The sequence below is a fragment of the Galleria mellonella genome, unplaced genomic scaffold (genome assembly GCF_026898425.1).
Source record: "Galleria mellonella isolate WM207_F2 unplaced genomic scaffold, CSIRO_AGI_GalMel_v1 utg173, whole genome shotgun sequence".
Classification (NCBI taxonomy): Eukaryota; Metazoa; Arthropoda; class Insecta; order Lepidoptera; family Pyralidae; genus Galleria; species Galleria mellonella.
In genome coordinates this window covers 7,074,534-7,092,258 of record NW_026442016.1, presented here as the reverse complement: position 1 = coordinate 7,092,258, position 17,725 = coordinate 7,074,534, and the positions used below count along the sequence as shown (strand labels likewise).

Sequence of the window (17,725 nt, the reverse complement as noted above, 5' to 3'; positions counted from 1 at the left end):
AAAACCTCGACTGTCGAATAAGGTCCCTACCTTATTCGACAGCCTGAGCGTTCACGAAAGAACTTTTAAACCGCACTGTACAATTTAATTTCAAGCGTGTGAGGATGAATTCCCTGTCGATAGCGAACAGTGCAATAATAAAAGGTGGCTGAATGGTAGGGTCTTATTTTTTTTATAGGTGATAATGGCGGGGGAATGGTAGGGTCAAGTACAAATAAAGGCAAGGTAAAGTAATATTGAGATAGATATATGTATTACACCTTAGTCCTTAAGAATCGCAAATTAAATCTGTGAAATTCATGGTTTGGTTCATATTTATAGGAAATAGTAACCATACTCCATCTGGTGGACCATCAGGTTGTTTGTTATACTAAGCCGTTTAAAAAATCGTCGATTCTTTTATGAGAAAAGTTCTAATAAGTAAGTGGGGAAGAAGGATTTAAAATGATGAGGGTCAAAAGTATTGTTGAACTTGTGTGCTCATCCCAACTTTTGTACTTACTTGTACTTATCTAATAAATACAGAAAAAATTAGATATGAACTTTATATTTCGTTGGACCGCAATCAAGCGTTGTTTATGAATACCGGCGTTTAAATATGGATCAATAGCATTGTAATCAGAATTAATAAAAAACAAATTATTAATTACCCTGTGATCCCGGCACAGAATGTGCTACCTTTTCCTTTTCCGCGAGTGTCGTAAGGCAACTAAGAGAACTTAATAGTCGAGGGATGGGCAATAGCGTCCCTCTTAAAACATCACTGAAGCTGAACTGCGGTTGCCAAACCGCTTGCTAAGCATGGCAACTACTGGCAATACCCTCTAATAGGAGAAGGCGTATGTTCAGCAGAGGATAATTAACTGCTAACATGATGATGATGATGATGAAATTATTTATGAAAATTGCGTCATTTAGAATACTCCTTATGAAATTGTTTGTGTATAAAAGTATTTATAAACATTAATCTCCTTAGATAAGTAGATTATAGCTTTATCAGAGAAAAATCAATACTCGCGGTGGGTTGTTATGAATTGAATGGGAATAGTTTTAATGCTCAAGATGTGAAGAATCTTGAGCGCGCGAACCCTTCGTTTAGTAATTCCTATTCATTCATCTATAATCTATTCTTGTTCTTTCACTATCCAAGTTATACGTTTCTGAAACTTCTTATCTCTTTCCATTAGATCAGCGTAATCTCTTGCACTGTAAGCCAGGTAAAATATCATTACTTATTTCTCTAAATTGCCTTGATGTTTAGTACGTGTTATTTACCTTGGCTTATTTAGTATATTTATGTATTTATGTATATGTACTATTATTTATATTATATATGTACGTTTATATAATTTAGTCTTATTATTATATAAGTGGTATTTAGAATAATATGCATTTTATTTGGTTATTTTTTTTTTTGTATTTACTGTGTCTGACTTGCGCCATTTACCTTTTTCTTTGTACTTATCTACTATTTATGCCGAGTTGTCTGTAAGAGATTGCTTTTAGCGATAAGGTCGCCCTTTGTATATGCACATTCTGTATAAATACTCCTTGTATACATCTTGTTTGTGCGCAATAAAGAGTTTATTATTATTATGTTGGAGATTACTATGGTCAAAGTTGTCGAACGCGGATGTATACTTGGAACAATTTGTCAGACTCGATAAGTCCATCTTCGACCGAGAGTGGGAAAGGGATTGTTAGTATTGGGGATCTAACAGCCCCATTATTAGCACTATACCCTATCAAGTAGACTTTCCCGTGGAAACCATCTTGATTATTTTTTTATGAATTGGTCACTATGGGCGAACTGACCAGGTTCATCGTCACCTATCATCTCTCACTGGTATTTTATACTGATAGCACAGGCGAGGTTACCATTCCATTATTAACCATAAAAAAAAAACTTCGACTGAGAAGTCAACCGACAAATACAACTCGGCTGGACAGCGTTCGGAAAACTACGGTATATTTTCTCATCTAAAATATCTCAGAATTTGAAGGTGAAGGTCTTTAACCAGTGCGTGTTGCCAATGATGCTTTTCGAAACCGAAACATGGTCCTATACGATTTTATTTAATAGATGATGATGGATGGTAATCCCGCCTGCGTTATCGGAATACGCTGGCGGGGCACCAGGTAGGGATGATAGATGAGGATGAAAAGGCAGGTCAGTTAGCCCATCATGACGAAATCCAATAGAATTAACCACGATGGTTTCCAGGGGGAACCGCGTGAAGGTTGACCTGATAGGAAGTAGGTCAATTAGACCCCATAACTAACAATCCCTTTCCCCCCAGTATCGTTAGCCGTATGCGAAAGCTTCAAATTGCTTTGCAGACTATAGAGAGAGCTATGCTCAGTTTCTTTGCGTGATAGAATCTGAAATGAGGATACCCGCAGTAGAGTCAAAGTGATCAACATAGCCTAAAGGATAACCAAGCTGAAGAGGCAAGTCACGTACCGCGAGGAACCGACAACCAATGGAGATGAAAGGTTCTTTAGTGGCGATCTCGGACAGGCAGACGCAGTGTAATATAACCTCCCACTAGATGAAGCGACGATTTAAAATCATCGCAAGGAGTCAGTGGATACAGGTGGGTCGTAACCATTCCTTATGATATATCTATGTCTATAGGGAAGGCCTTTTTTGCAGCAGTGGACAGATAATGGGTGAGATGGTAATGGTGAAGATAAGAATATAAAAAAAAATATTGTTAAAAGTTAACGGTTATTATTTTACGTATTTGTGAAAACCTGCAATTGGCTTTTTGTCTTTACTGTTCTTTTTTATAGTGAAACTTTATAGCTGTTGGTTTTCCTTTAATAAAAAAATAAATTATATATATATATATATATATATATATATATATATATATATATATATATATATATATATATATATAATATAAACGTGAATGTTTAGATGTTTGTTTCCTAGGAGCGAATTTGCAACAAATTTAAAAGGTACACACATAAATTTTATCCTAAATTAATTTATATATAAGTCACAGCATATTTTTTTATTCTAATTAATGTGGACAAATCTTAAAATTTTCCTTAGTTAATTTTTAAGTGATTTGAAAGAGGAGATTCTAAGTAAAATAAAAATAAATTAATTTGTTCATGACTGTATATCTCTAATGTATCTCTAATGGGGTTGTCTGGTACATATTTTAGTAAACATCCAACATCAATTTAAATTCGATGGTTATAAGATGTGTTTTTATTTATATGTATGTTTGATGATATATTCACCAATTCTAATCTGGTTTTGCTGATTATTTCTATAAAAAATTTATTTATGTCGGTTTCGTAGATAGTAAGTCTTTACTAAGTCCCGGCATACAAATACATACATATTTAAAAAAAATATTTGTAAATGACTGAAAGGCCTTTAAATAATATCGTTATTGTATAATACATATACATATATCTGTTTAGATAAATAAACAGAATTCGTAAACTTTATGGCTCAAGCGCAGTTGGTTTAACCTGCATAACGTTATCGACAGTTAAACGAGATAATCCTGATAAGTGGTGTCGTGCCAGAACGCATCCTGAACTGTTGGGAAACTGGCTGTGGGCCAGGGACAATGGGCTTGACAGCGATTGGGCTTGTGTAGGGGAGACCGAGGAGAGTTGAACCATTTTTTATATTGAGACCCATAACTTTTTAATTAAGCGATAGAGATGATCTTGTATTATACTAAATGAAACCTTGTTTATCTAACTAATAAATGTTTAGGATAAAAACTGCTACTATTTCTTTTTTACCCATAAAAAGTTGACTTAAAGACAACTAGTGACTTTGTATCAACTCTCCTCTTACTGAGATAAATTGAAACACTGGTCTAGGAGAGTTGAAACAATTATTATCTGGAAGCAATCCATTATTATGAAACACAGATTTGAAAGTAAATGTTATATTAATGTTACAATTATCCTTAATTTGTACTATCAGTCTCATAGTTACAATATTGAGATCTTAGAAACAAAAAAATAACAAATAATTAAACATTGAAATTTATAGAAAATAAAAAAATAAAACAATCTTAGTTAAACAAATTATTATGGCACCCATAGGACATCTCGCCTTCAGTGCATTCCAGGTGCGCCCATGCCTTACACTCCATACACTGGATCCATTGTTCATTTGGCTTACTTCGTGAAAACGGTTCTACACAAACTATACAGAAACAGTGCTCGTCATCATCACTGCTGCTATCTCCTATTTTACTAGCTTTTCCTTTCTTTCCTTTTTTAGCTTTTCTTTTCGCTGATTTTACTATTTTTTCACTAGTTTCGCAGGTTTTCTTTCAGGTTAAATATATGTCTTTTTAATTTATTACTATTTCTTTTGGCTTCAATTGCTGCTATTTCATTTTTCACTGGTGTATTAGTTAATATGGCTGATTTTTACCAGAGGGAGACTGTACAAAAGTCGATTGCTTGGGTACCTCTGTCCCATTCGTGTTTCTACCGTGAAGCAATTATGTTTGCATGGCTGTGTTTCGGTTTGATGGGTGGGATATGGCGTGAATTTACAGGGTACAGAGAAATAACACCTAAGTCCTCAGGAATGGCAACGCATAGGGGGTATCATGGACGAAACAGTTCTGTTATGTCCATGGTATTGCTCTTGTCTATAGGCGACGGTTACTACTTTCCATCAGGTGGGTCGTCAGCTTGTACGCCATTCTAAGTTGTATAAAAAAAATTTTACCTTTTTTCTATTTTGTGTGCCTTTCCTAGGCACTACTTTCGGTAAAAGTCGGATTGTTTCTGGAGAGAATACACCGGGTGTGGATCTGTTTGCAGCTGAAACGGTGGGGCTATCTGATGTCATCAGTGTGAAGACCATCGAAGTCATTATTAGGAATGGCATCGTGAATATTAAGCGGATACGATGATACTTCAGCTACATTTGTATTCGTTTCAGAACCTGAATAATTATTTAACAATGCATTAATGACCGAAGGACTTGGAGTTCGATCATCTTCACTTTAAAGTTCAGTTTCTTCTACTTGGATAACAGAATTTTCTTGCATAACTGATGATGGCAACGGTCGATCGGTGACTTGATTTGGTAAAAATTCGTCATCGCCAAATATGTCTGTATTGAGCGGTTACAATTCAGTTATCCGAAATCCTGCAGTCATATTCTGTAGGGCTATGATACCCAACTGATGGTAGTGTGGTTGTTTTATTGGTTTCGTAGGCTTTTTTTTTATTTTTAATATATCTATAAAGCGATGTGTGGTTTAAGTTATAACTTTTGGCAGCATCACGAAGAGTTTTATTACGTAACATAACTTCTTCGAAGGTTAGTTCATATATTTCTTTGCTTGCCATACCTCGGTCAGTCTTCCGTTTGTATTCGTTCTGCATCCTAAAACCTAAGCTAAGCTCAAAGCATACCGTTACAAATAAAAAATCTACTTAAAATAAAATACCAATGCATAACAAAATGCAAATGAGGTGAGTTGAAACAGGCTGTTTCAACCCTCCCAGGGTACAGAAGTCGGCTGCCATTAGGTTTGAGCGGACATAACTTTGTTACACTGCACAGTCATGCAAAATCTTTATTATAGTTTAAATCTTAGATTCATAAGCTGGCAAATAACACAATACACTTAGGCTAAAACAGTTAATTAATAAAAATTTAGATGAAGATATTATTATGATGAAAACTTACTTTTACAAATTTTTTCACCTGACATTTAATAGCGGCGTAAGCGTCGATCATGGCGCATGGACGAATACTGAGCGCCCGAGCGGGTGGCGGGAAGAGCAAATTAGCAAAATTGCCAACTTGCTAGTGCTTTTAGATTTCGAGAAATTTATATTGTTTCAACCCACCTTTGGTTCAATTGTCCTCGGTCTCCCCTACTGTAAATTGGACATTAATGAAAAAACAATTAAATCGGTTGTTATAGCAGGAATGTCATTCGTACAAGTTATATCTTTACGTAAGTTTTACACCAACTTAGGGGGGTTTTGCCAGTAGTTGCTATGCTTGGGGTTGGCAACTGCGATTTGGCTTTAAAAATGTATTAAGAGGGACGCTGCTGTCCAACTCTCGCCCTCTCTTAGTCAATTCTTACGACACCCATGGGAACGGAAGAGGTGTTCTATGCCGGGACCACACGGGAATTTGATATAATAAAAAAGTTTTATAGTAATAATTTTTCAAAAAATACATTAATCCCAAATGCTTTGAAGCTATTCTAAAACTGTTCAGGAACTTATTACTTGGCGTCAACGTGGGAATAAATGCGTACAATATCACTACCGATAATTTATACAATTGAAATTGTAAATATCGAATTATTAAATTGAGTAGCGAATTATGTGATTTTAAGGAGAATATTATTTTATTGTTTTTATTACTTACAAGTATAAATTTAACTAAGCGCATTATTCTATTTTATTTTGTAACAGAAAGCAAATCAAGATCATCTGATGATAAATGACTACCGCTGCTCATAAGCACTTGTAACACCGGAGGAATTGCAGATATGCTGCCATTTTTTGAAAAAGGAATATACCTTTTTCTTGAAGGTTACGGGGTGGTATTGGTTGGGAAATAATGCTATTGGGAGTTGGCTCCAAACCGTGATTGTACGTGGAAGAAATTGAAAACACATGGAGAAAAACCGCCACTCAATCTATTAAAGTAGCTTGTAATGCAGTAGAAGTAATAAGTTTATTTATAAGATATTTAGGTCTAACAGAGTATGATGATGTATGAGTATGTTAGATATGTCTTGACATATTATATAACATACCCGTAAGCCACTTTATGGGGGGAAGGGGTGTGTGGGCTGAGTTCACCCTTTAATTGACATTGTGCCCATCCCAAGACATGAATAGATCTTTTAGTTATGTGTAAAGATGTGTCTGAAAGTACATATGCGTTTTTTTATGGAGCCAGCTTTCCCTCGCAAAAAATGTGGAGGGAAGTTTTGAATTAGAACATACCTATTTTTACTTATATAATCATATTTTTAAATAAATTATGACTGTCCAGTCTCACATACATAAAAATTTTTTCTCGCAATACTTTCTGAGTGACCTGGTAAATTGTAAACTGGGTTGACTGACATGTAGCATAACTAGTCAAGCATTCTTGAAAAAAAAAATATACGTAAATAACCTACTCAAGAAATTTATAACAATGAAATGTAGGCTCAAATCTCACTAACTACCATCCTTTTTTATTTGTACCTGTATTTACTACTCTAATTTGAAAACTCATATATTCGTATAAGTATGATAATCTTGCATTATTGTTGGAAATCTTTTAAAGAATGTTAATAGGTACCTACCCGATAACAGACCACCGTGATATATATAAAAGGAACACAATAAGGTATTAACTGATTCAGTCGTCACATTGACAAAAAGCAAAATCCATTTGCTCGCCATTTTTCTCTCGTATTTTCGTATTTTTTTCGCAGTCGCAGAACTTTCTCAGTAGAATATAAAGGTTTTACCTACCGTTCCGAAACGAAAGGGTTCCGTGGTCCTTAGGGCCCGGAATCACAATGAACGTAACATAATGAAACTTTTGCCAGTAGCGATTCTTAGAAAACGTTTACTACTGGGGGTTTTAGTAGGTACTACAGTTACCTATTAGATATGTAAGTAGATATTATTTATAAATTTTAGTAAATAAATGGTGATAAAATAAAATAATAGTAGTAAATTAATATAATGCTGATAATACTTAAACATACTTGGGTAGAGAAAGTTGTTATTAAACATTGTTGATATTTTAAAGTATATTATAAAATATGCATAATATTTTATAAGCTTGAAAATATAATATTTTATTTATGTTGATCTCAACTTGATTGGATTCCTAGAATAAATAAAGATAATTAAGTATAAAAAAGATATTCAATGGACACAACACATACAAGTAAAAAACGTACCTAAGTCGAGAATAAATATAAATAGGTTTCTAATGATCTCATCTACCGGCAAACCCAATTAAATTAAGTTTTTCTGAAACAGTTTTTTTTCATTTGAAAGTAGATCCAAAGCTCTTTTACTGAAATGAGGGCCTATTTAAACAGTATTTTTTCAATGGTATTACTCAAATATTTAGGCTTAGTATTAAGTAATTGGATATAATGTATTGGATAGATGAGATTTAATAGGTATTTACTAATCTATTAGGTACATATAACATTAAACAACATATGACGAACAATAAGTTAATTATTTCTCGAGCCATTGTAAGTACTTTTCAATATACATAGAATTTAGCAAGTTCACAATATTATTTGCTTTTAAGACTTCTTTAAATTGCATCTCATTAGGAGAGCCCTACATAAACCAGGCGTGGAGCGATTCTAAGTGAACGCCGACTACCCTCCACCCTAACTACCTACCACCTTCTAATGCTTATAATGCCATCTAAATTGTAAGAGCTCTACTGCGATATTTTTATTTCTCAGTACTCCCATTTACGTGTCATTCATGAGTAATAAACCCGTCGTGGGAGTTTTACATAAATATCTACCTAATGTGTATAGAGTTATGAATTTTTCCAGTTAATTGTTTTTTTTTTCATATAGTGTTATTATTTTTTTCACACGATACTTCAGTAATTAATACTTATGCAATGTAATTCACACCAAATAGGATTTTTGAAATTGACTTAATTTAAAGTAAATAACTTATTATTAAATTAAGTAAATAACTTTATTGCCTAGATGAACATATTATACAAATGGCGAACTTAAAGCTAATAAGTACCTAGTATTTTCTACTAGTGGTTGACTAGTAGAAAATACTAGGTTTGTATGAAAATGTTGCAACGGTAAATCACGATATTATCACGATACACGTATATTTTAAAATATTGCACTCTATTTAAGCGAAGTAATTTTCTTAAAGAATAGCTACGGTTACAACTAGGGATGTTTTGTCACAAACAAATAAATGTACCGAAGTAATACCATTTTATTTATGGCTGGTGGTTAGAGGAGGCAATAAAAGAAGTGGTCATCCGTCAGACGCACTCTCGAGTCACAGAACGTAATCAAGACATTCGTCACAAGCCTGCGGCTCGCGGGACATCGCTCAAACGGCCAAAACCCCTGTTTACTCACTGTGAAAGAATGATTAGGTATATTTTTGCGTTTGGCATAACCATGATATTGCAATCAGACTTTATGTTTAAGTAATTATAATTTATGAAATCCTATGAAGAATTAATAAAATTAACTAGTATTATATAAAAAGGATTCGTTTTTGTTACGTATTTTTACTCGTAATCCAGTAAATTAATATAATATTTATACCGATCACGCAGACAAAGTTGCAGGTAAAAATTAATTATCACTACATGGTATAAGACAAAGTCGCTTCCCGTCTGTCTGTCTCTATGTATGCTTAGTAAACTAAGCAATGGATTTTGATATACTACGCAATGTTTTTTTTAATAGATAGAGTAATTTAATAGAAAGGTTTATATGTATAGAACATGCATATAGTAGAGAAACGCTGATAATTTCAGAGGTTACTAATGTGATGTCGTAAATAAATATTTTTTTTACAGTTACATTGTAAATGCGGGCTGAACCCTACGAGATAGATCAAAATAATGTACTACAGTATTATACACTTTAAGAAGGTCTACAAAAAGGTCCGCGATGGTATGTCTATCCCTTAGGGATAACCCACAATAACAATTTTTTATCCTTTACTTTTTACGAGAAATAATAGCTTATTTACGAAGCGATTTTAAGCAATACAACTTATTCAATTAAGTATCTTGAATACATTGTGCATTTAATATAGATGGCTTTTTACTATATATAATTTAAAACAATATTTTCGAAGATATTACAGATTTAAAATGCAGAGACATAGCGGTTGCGGCGGTACCGGCCGGAGGCTGGCGGCGCTATTTAGTATCATCATTGCACCATTACGAAGTCGAGGTGTGACGCTAGTAAATAATATCTAAGAATACCTTTTCAAAATTATGTTTTTCTATTTATAATTAACGACAAATTCAATAATATATAATACTGTACATCTGTTATATATCAAATCAGATAGAGACATTTACGAGTCTTGTATATAATGGTTAATTGCGGTCGACCACGTCAAGCTATATTCTGGAGACGCTGTCCGTCAAAACAGTAAATATTACGTAGAAACATAAACGAGCTAAAAATACCTATATGTCATGTTAGTACTTAATTTATAAGGGCATGAAGATAAATTGATTATAGTATCTATCTATCTATCCATTTAAGAGCTGCGCTCTTGTCGGTGGAGCTCTTGCCACTTGATTATAGTAATGGTGGTTTAAATTCCACTAAAATACCTATACCTGTGAAAGTAATCCATGATAGGGTAGGTACTCGCCTATTGTTGATTTGGTTACTTTGTCAAACATAATTAGGTCTAAAGAGGCAGGAAATAAACTTACCTACGATTATAGGATTTACTTGATTTGTTAACGGAGCCCTTTATCGCCGGGTTCATAGTTAATAATAATTTTAAATTGACACAAAGTTTTGATATCAGTTAAATTTGAATAACATCATTTTCTTTCGAATTTTAAAAATTATGAATTTTCTGTTATATAAAACATTCATTGTATTATAGATCTTTCAAAGAGTGATTATAGTAAATATATATTAATATTTATATATAAGATATATTATAATATTTGATATATACAGATAATATTTCAGATCGATACATTAACATCTTTAACTTATGAGTAGTACATTTATAACATTACCCTAAGGTTGTCTTGAAAAGATTGCTCTCAGCAATAAGACCGCCTTACTGTACAATTGTATCGTTGTGTTTGTTAATTGTCTTGCTTATTTCCTATATTGTGTAATGCAAATAAAATATACTCATTCATTCATTTAGTCATTCATTATGAGCTTTAATTGTCCATTTTACATTTATAAAAATATCCATATACTTTCATTGTTAACGACAAAATAAATTTCTGTGACTCTAGTTCAAGTAGTCATAAGTTGATGAATCAGTCCATCACACATAAAGAGCTTCTTTTTACAACTCTTTTTGATTTATGATACCCTAATAATAAAATGATACTGCGACCGCTCTTTTTCCCACGGTTGGAGTAAACCTTGTACTCATGGGTACCCATGCACGACACTAAACGCCTCTCATTTTTCTATAGTTGGAGGAAAATTGCTGTCGTATTTCCGGCTCACATGTCCTTAAGCCGGAGACAACGAGATTATCCGCGGGGAAATAAAATGGAGACACAAGAATCATCAATCTCCCTACATACAATCCGGTAGATGGGGCTAATAATATTGGCAAAGTTATCCGATAAGAAAAACCTACGTACTTGAAAGCTATCAAGTGATCGTTAAAGCAATCAAAGTTGTGGAAAAATCTTGTTTGATTTTTTACTGAAATGAGGAGAGAAACTCATAAGAACAGTGGCGGACTTCTCGTATCTAAATATAGGTTGACGTATTTTATTACTCCTAGACTTTAAATTATTCAATTTTTATTTGGGTTTCCTTTCATAATTCAATTTTCAAAATTCTTAACTGATATGAATAAGAAGTTTAGAATTCAATGAATTCAGTCACAAATAATGACTTTGAATTCAATGAAAAGTCTTTAAGAATTGATCTTGCCTTTGTACATTTATTTACCTCTGTCCTATATATTATTTGTGTACAATGAAGTATATTTTTTTTATTTATTAGATAGGTATAGCTTCAAATAGCTACCTTTTATTTTTCTTCTCTACTCAAAGGTTGTCTGGAAGAGATTTTTTTAGCGATAAGATCGCTTTTTGTATTTCATACGTTTAATATGTATATAATATATGTAATATTATTCTCAAATGGTGTAATGAAGAGCAAACAAATAAAATAAAGCAATAAATGATTTTGTACAAGGCCAATTGATGTAATAAATTGTGGACCTATAATGACAGTAATTTAATATTATAAAATTTTAAAAATTTAGTGCATGTACTTAATACATGGCTGACCAAATTTTGCTCGAAGAATAGTATATAATATTGCAATTAGTAATTGTTAAAGTGTTTTATTCGATTAAAAACTTGTTTTTTTTTGTCAGTTTAGTTACAACAAAATTTAAAATATTTCAATAAATTATTTATGGTTATAGAAAGTAAAATACAGTATTTAATCCGTAAAATAGTTTTGAATACGACATACGATAATGTGACGAATAGCATGCAACTTTGTTTTAGCAGATCTAAAAATATTTATTTATTTTTATTATTATAATAACGAAAAATATAAAGTGGATTCACTTACTTTAAATTTCATTGCTCTCCGTCTAGTTGTTTAGCAGTTTAAGCATGATTGAGTAACAAATGAGCCCGCCTAGGAAATCGTGTAGACGCGTACTTATATGGAAAATCTGTAGGTACCACAGATCTGAACATTGACGCTAGAATACTGAAAAGTATACTATCTTCAAAATTCTCCAATTTATTTATTTTTTATATGTATAATATAAAAAGCATATATTTTCTTTAATTTAAATATATAATATTTAATTATTTGTTAATTCATATTTACCCACCTATATCTATATCATTGTAAAAATATTATTTATCTTAAATTAGTTTTCTTATTCCACATTTTTAGCAGGGAATCACAAAAACATTAGTCAAGAATATGGATATAAATTTTGTTCGATCTTCTCGTCAATTATATAAATAAATATGAAAGGTCTTACGTCCCAGCTACCTAGGAAAATATAATAAATATGCTCCACTTATTTTTTAGGGATGCTGGGCAAAGAAATAAAAACATTTCTAAACTACGTTGTTTTAGTATCTACGAGTAAGTTATGGTCAGTATCTACAGAACTTTTAATATGACACTCAAATTGAATATTATATTGAAGTTCAATATATAGACGCGAATTCCTGCGAATTTATTATTGTCCTGCGGTTTCTCTTGTGCGGTAGCAATTTCCTGTTCCCATGGAGATTTGGAAAAATCCCTTCTTTATGCTCACTGACGTTATATAATGGAACCCCAATGATTTTTTTATATCATTGTTTAACTGTGTAAAATTTCATGTTTCTAAACCAACAGTTCCGGTTGTGAATTGATCGGTCAATTACTCAGTTTTTTTTTAGTGCATAGAATACCTACATTCTTACATATGTATTTATTTTAACAATTTATTTTCACACTAGGCAAGGCACAACCTTATGAGCTAGCATGATATATATATATATATATATATATATATATTATATATATATATATATATATATATATATATATATATATATATATATATATATATATATATATATATCCTAATTCACTTTTATAATTATATTGGTTGGCAAGTAACAGTGTGCAATTTAAAAAAAACTACTACTTTGTTATAAAGCTTTTATATTGAATGTAATGTGAAATGTGTTACTGTAGTTTTGCCTAAATAAATAAATAATGCACCATAATTACAACATTCTTTTATAACAAACATTACTAATAAAACAACTTATATAAAAGTCAAATAAGAAAAATATATATTTGATTAATAGTGTTGTAACAGCGGTTCGAGAGAAATAAAGTCATTATGGAGGTATAAATATTGTATAAGTTTGTGTTGGCTGCAGGCCCGCTGCTGCGGCGCTGGGCTGGGACAGGTCAACTTGAGGCAATTAAAAATACAGTGACCATATGTATTGGATATTGTCATAATTTCTATAATATTTATATATGAGTCAGATATAATAGTATAAGTTCTATTGCATGACATTTAGCAGAAGGAGACATTGTACAAAAGTTGTTTTTCTTGGGCACCTCTGTCCCATTTGTGTTTCTACCGTGAAGCAATTGGGTTTGCATGGTTGTGTTTCGGTTTGAAGGGTGCGATATATCAGTGAATCTACAGGGTACAGAGGAATAACACCTAAGTCTTCAGGAATGACAACGCATGGGAGGTATCATGGGCAAAACAATATATTCTGGTGCTGCTCATGTCTATAGGCGACGGTTACTACTTTCTATCAGGTGGGTCATCAGCTTGTTTGCCATTCTAAGCTGCATAAAAAATGGTTTTATCTTGACATTGCAATATTTTTGTTTTCGTATATTTTTTTTAATGGGTGATAATGGTAATGGTATGGTAAGCTCGCCTGCGCTATCGGTATACGCTGACAAGACACCAGGGAGGGATGATAGGTGACGAAAAAAGCGGGTCAGTTTGTCTTCCCCCCCCCCCGGTTCATTGATCAGGATTTTTTCTACAAAATTATTTAAATCATTCACTCGCACACCAACGTTATAAATGTTCTATCAATTTTCTATTTTTCAATGTATCACATCCCTTGATGTTTGCTATCTGGTGTTATAATATTGGTCCATTGTTCTGTCTTTACTGCCTGGTAATTCCATTACTCTTACCACCATTCACTCTTTGCCTATCTTATAAATACTTATACTGTTAAATTCAAATTATAAATCCCCAGTTTAGAAATTACTATGCCGTGAATGAATGAATTTTATTTTTAAAAATAATAATGTTAAAAATTATTATTAAACTTAATTTTGTCTTATGAAACGTAAAACCTTTGCAAAACAAATGATCTCAGTATTATAAAAGTAACGACTAGCGTCTAATTATAACATTAGTACCTAATAATTAGATGCATAAACTTAATATTACATAGATATTTAAAAATTTAACTTTCAAAGTTCAACCGCATTCATATTGCGAGTTGAGAACTGATGCTGTAAATGAATAATATTAGACAAATAAACATAAAATATTATATACTTATATAATATGGTTGGTACTGATAACTTTCAAAGTTCAATGTAATAAGCTACATTGAACTTTGAAAGTTTTAGAATACCTTAATATTAATTATAAAAATTACATGATAATCACAGTTACGAAGTAATAATTGTAAGTGAAAACTGATACAATTTTGTAATTTCTATTACAACATAATTCCACTAAAATACCCGGAGCGTCAGTGCGAAACGTTTGGATTTAATAGGCATTTCTAATCACGTTTCCGAAGACAGTTTGCGAAATCCGGGGTATACGGCCACCCTGTTAATAGCAAAAGTACCCCGCTAAGGGGCGCCGGTAAGTCTTATCTTGTCGTTTCTGACGGCGCTGACTTACATTTAATTGTTCAAGTTTTATTGTAGGCACCCTAATTATAAAATTGAAGTCATACGACATTGATATCAATACTTTAGATTAATTATTACTTATACGCAATAAGAAAATTACTTATTATCGACCTTTATCGGAAACCTACTGGATATTTGAAAATGAAATTACATTTGGACTAATAATTTTAAGCAATAAAAACTATAAAGAAACTAAGAATGTAATAAACACATACATTCTATCAATGTAATTTGCTAGAAATTTTTGCAAACAATAGGCATTTAATTAAAAACATTATTATTATTATATCTAAGTATTTAAACAAAATACAGCGACGGAAAGCTCGAGTAAGTAGCGTGATATTGAAAATTTCCATCACATTTTAATTTTATGGTCCGGTAGATCTCCCTCATTTTCTGATCGCACTAAGACCATAACAAGGAGCTGAGCTATAAAACCATAGTTAAAAACGTACACTGCAAGAAAGGCCATTGGTTCATACAGCGCGGAACAACAGCCCGGAGAACAATTCAATTTACTTTTATAGCCGAAGCTGATCCCCTCCTGAGGATCAGGTTCTTCGTCGAGAACTAATCATCGTATCCTCGCCTTGATTCGTTATCTGTTTTCTTGAAGCGATTGACTTTAAATCCCAATACTCGCTATAAAATAAGATATTTGTTACTCTCTTGTAATTTTAAAATCCCCTAAAGCAACTTTATTAGGTTCCATCCCAAACATGTCGCTCATGCATGCATATCTTTGAATAATAAAATACAGCTAAGACTTTTTGTAGCTAGTTATTTATTGAGTTTTGAGGCTGTTTGAAGTGTTTAATTTCACTATTCGTCTCTCTGCGAATTACAAATATATTTTCTATTTTATTTAATTTACACTGCATTGCAATTCCAAGTAAAAAAATAATATAGATATTATATAAAATATATAGTCTCTAATATAAAATAACTAACAATGTTTGGTTAAAGAACTTTAAAAAGTGACTTAAAGTCACTTTGTTAAACATTGCAAGTCTGTGTCAGAGATTTGTTGTACATAAAATTCATGAACTTCATTGGTAAAGTTTGGTAAAGAAATAGAATTTATCTTTCCTATAAAAAATATCTTTGATATTTATTAATTTAAATATAGATGATCATAATCCATATTTTTCCATTTAACAAAAAAGTTGAAAGATAAAAAAATAGAAAAGAATTCTGATTGGAATGTACCATGAGTATGTATTACATTTTACAACTGCACTTAATTATGGTAATTGGATATATATTAAATATATATAATCTGAACTTTTTGTCATCATTTCATGTAAAGAGTGATAGGAGCAGGTGGTATCGCAAACTTCGACATCTCAAAATTGCAAATAAATTTAAAAACTTATAATTTTATCCGTAAAACTATATTTGTGTAAAGGCCATTATAAAATATTAAAATTCTTCAACTTTGTAAGTAATATTAGTAACATTTCCATTTTTTTTAATTGATTAGGTGGCACAAATTAAAAAAATAATATATGGAAGTTTATTAAGAACATATATGCTGTTTATCAAGTAAATGGTTGAAGAAGATAAACTCATAATAAAGATCATGTAGATACAGTAATGAAAATGCTAAATTAATGGTATTGATAAAATAATAATAAGAATAAATTTTCATCAACAAGTCAATCAACAAGTTTTTTGCCCAACGATGAAATAATATTAAAAAGTACGCCGCTATTTCGATCATTCATCATATATGTTTCATGCTTATATTACAATATATTTATTCAATTAATTAACAAGACCATATGTTAATATTTTTGTATCATAGAGTTTATGATACGTACATACAAAAGACCCGCATACATACAAAAGGTTATCTCTAAGAAACAAGTTATATTATACGTTACATATAATTTTAGACATACAAAATAGATAACGAATCACATGTTTGTGAATACAGTCTAAATTTACTCACCACAGGTACTTTTAATGAAATTAAATTATAATATTACCTACAGAAATAATGTTATTGGATTCATCAGAATCTGTTTTAATCTCGAACACAGTACCTATAGGGGAGCTCGCATCAAATTTTCATTTCCTTTTCTTTATTCCGATGTTCCTATTGTTAAAATATAACAGAAATTGGAATCCATTTACGCATTGTAATTTGCATTTGTAAAATCGTATTGCTGTCGGTATGAAATATCAATATACATATGAATATAATGTGTTAAAATAACGATCAAACATATGAATATAAAAAAAGTACTCGGGTATGTAAAATGTTAAGTTTCTTTTCCAAAGGAATCCTAAAAGTCAAAATGTATAAATGTCATCACTGTAGCTTGTTTGTTTGTATTTTATAGATTATAGTTTGGAGTGTGCGTAGAAACAACAAAATATAATTCCTCCGGTAAGTACTTTCCATCATCGAACAATAAGGCGTCGAGAACAATTTCACCCTTATATGTTTAACGTTCCAACTACTCGTAAGTATTTTGCATCATGATTTCTTATATAAACAGTCAGAGTGGTGTTTTCTATCGGCATCTGTGTTTCCAGATCAC

The 17,725-nt window shown here is 31.8% G+C and overlaps 1 long non-coding RNA gene across 2 annotated transcripts; it reads left to right on the top strand.

The window, feature by feature from the left end:
* Positions 1-1,072: 1,072 nt before the first annotated feature.
* Positions 1,073-9,774, top strand: LOC128200285 (uncharacterized). Of its 2 annotated transcripts, none has more exons than XR_008252654.1 (3): positions 1,073-1,217; positions 2,341-2,597; positions 9,575-9,774. It is a non-coding gene; the product is annotated as an uncharacterized LOC128200285 (long non-coding RNA). The 2 variants fall into 2 exon arrangements; XR_008252655.1 differs by lacking the exon at positions 9,575-9,774 and adding an exon at positions 6,445-7,688.
* Positions 9,775-17,725: the final 7,951 nt, after the last annotated feature.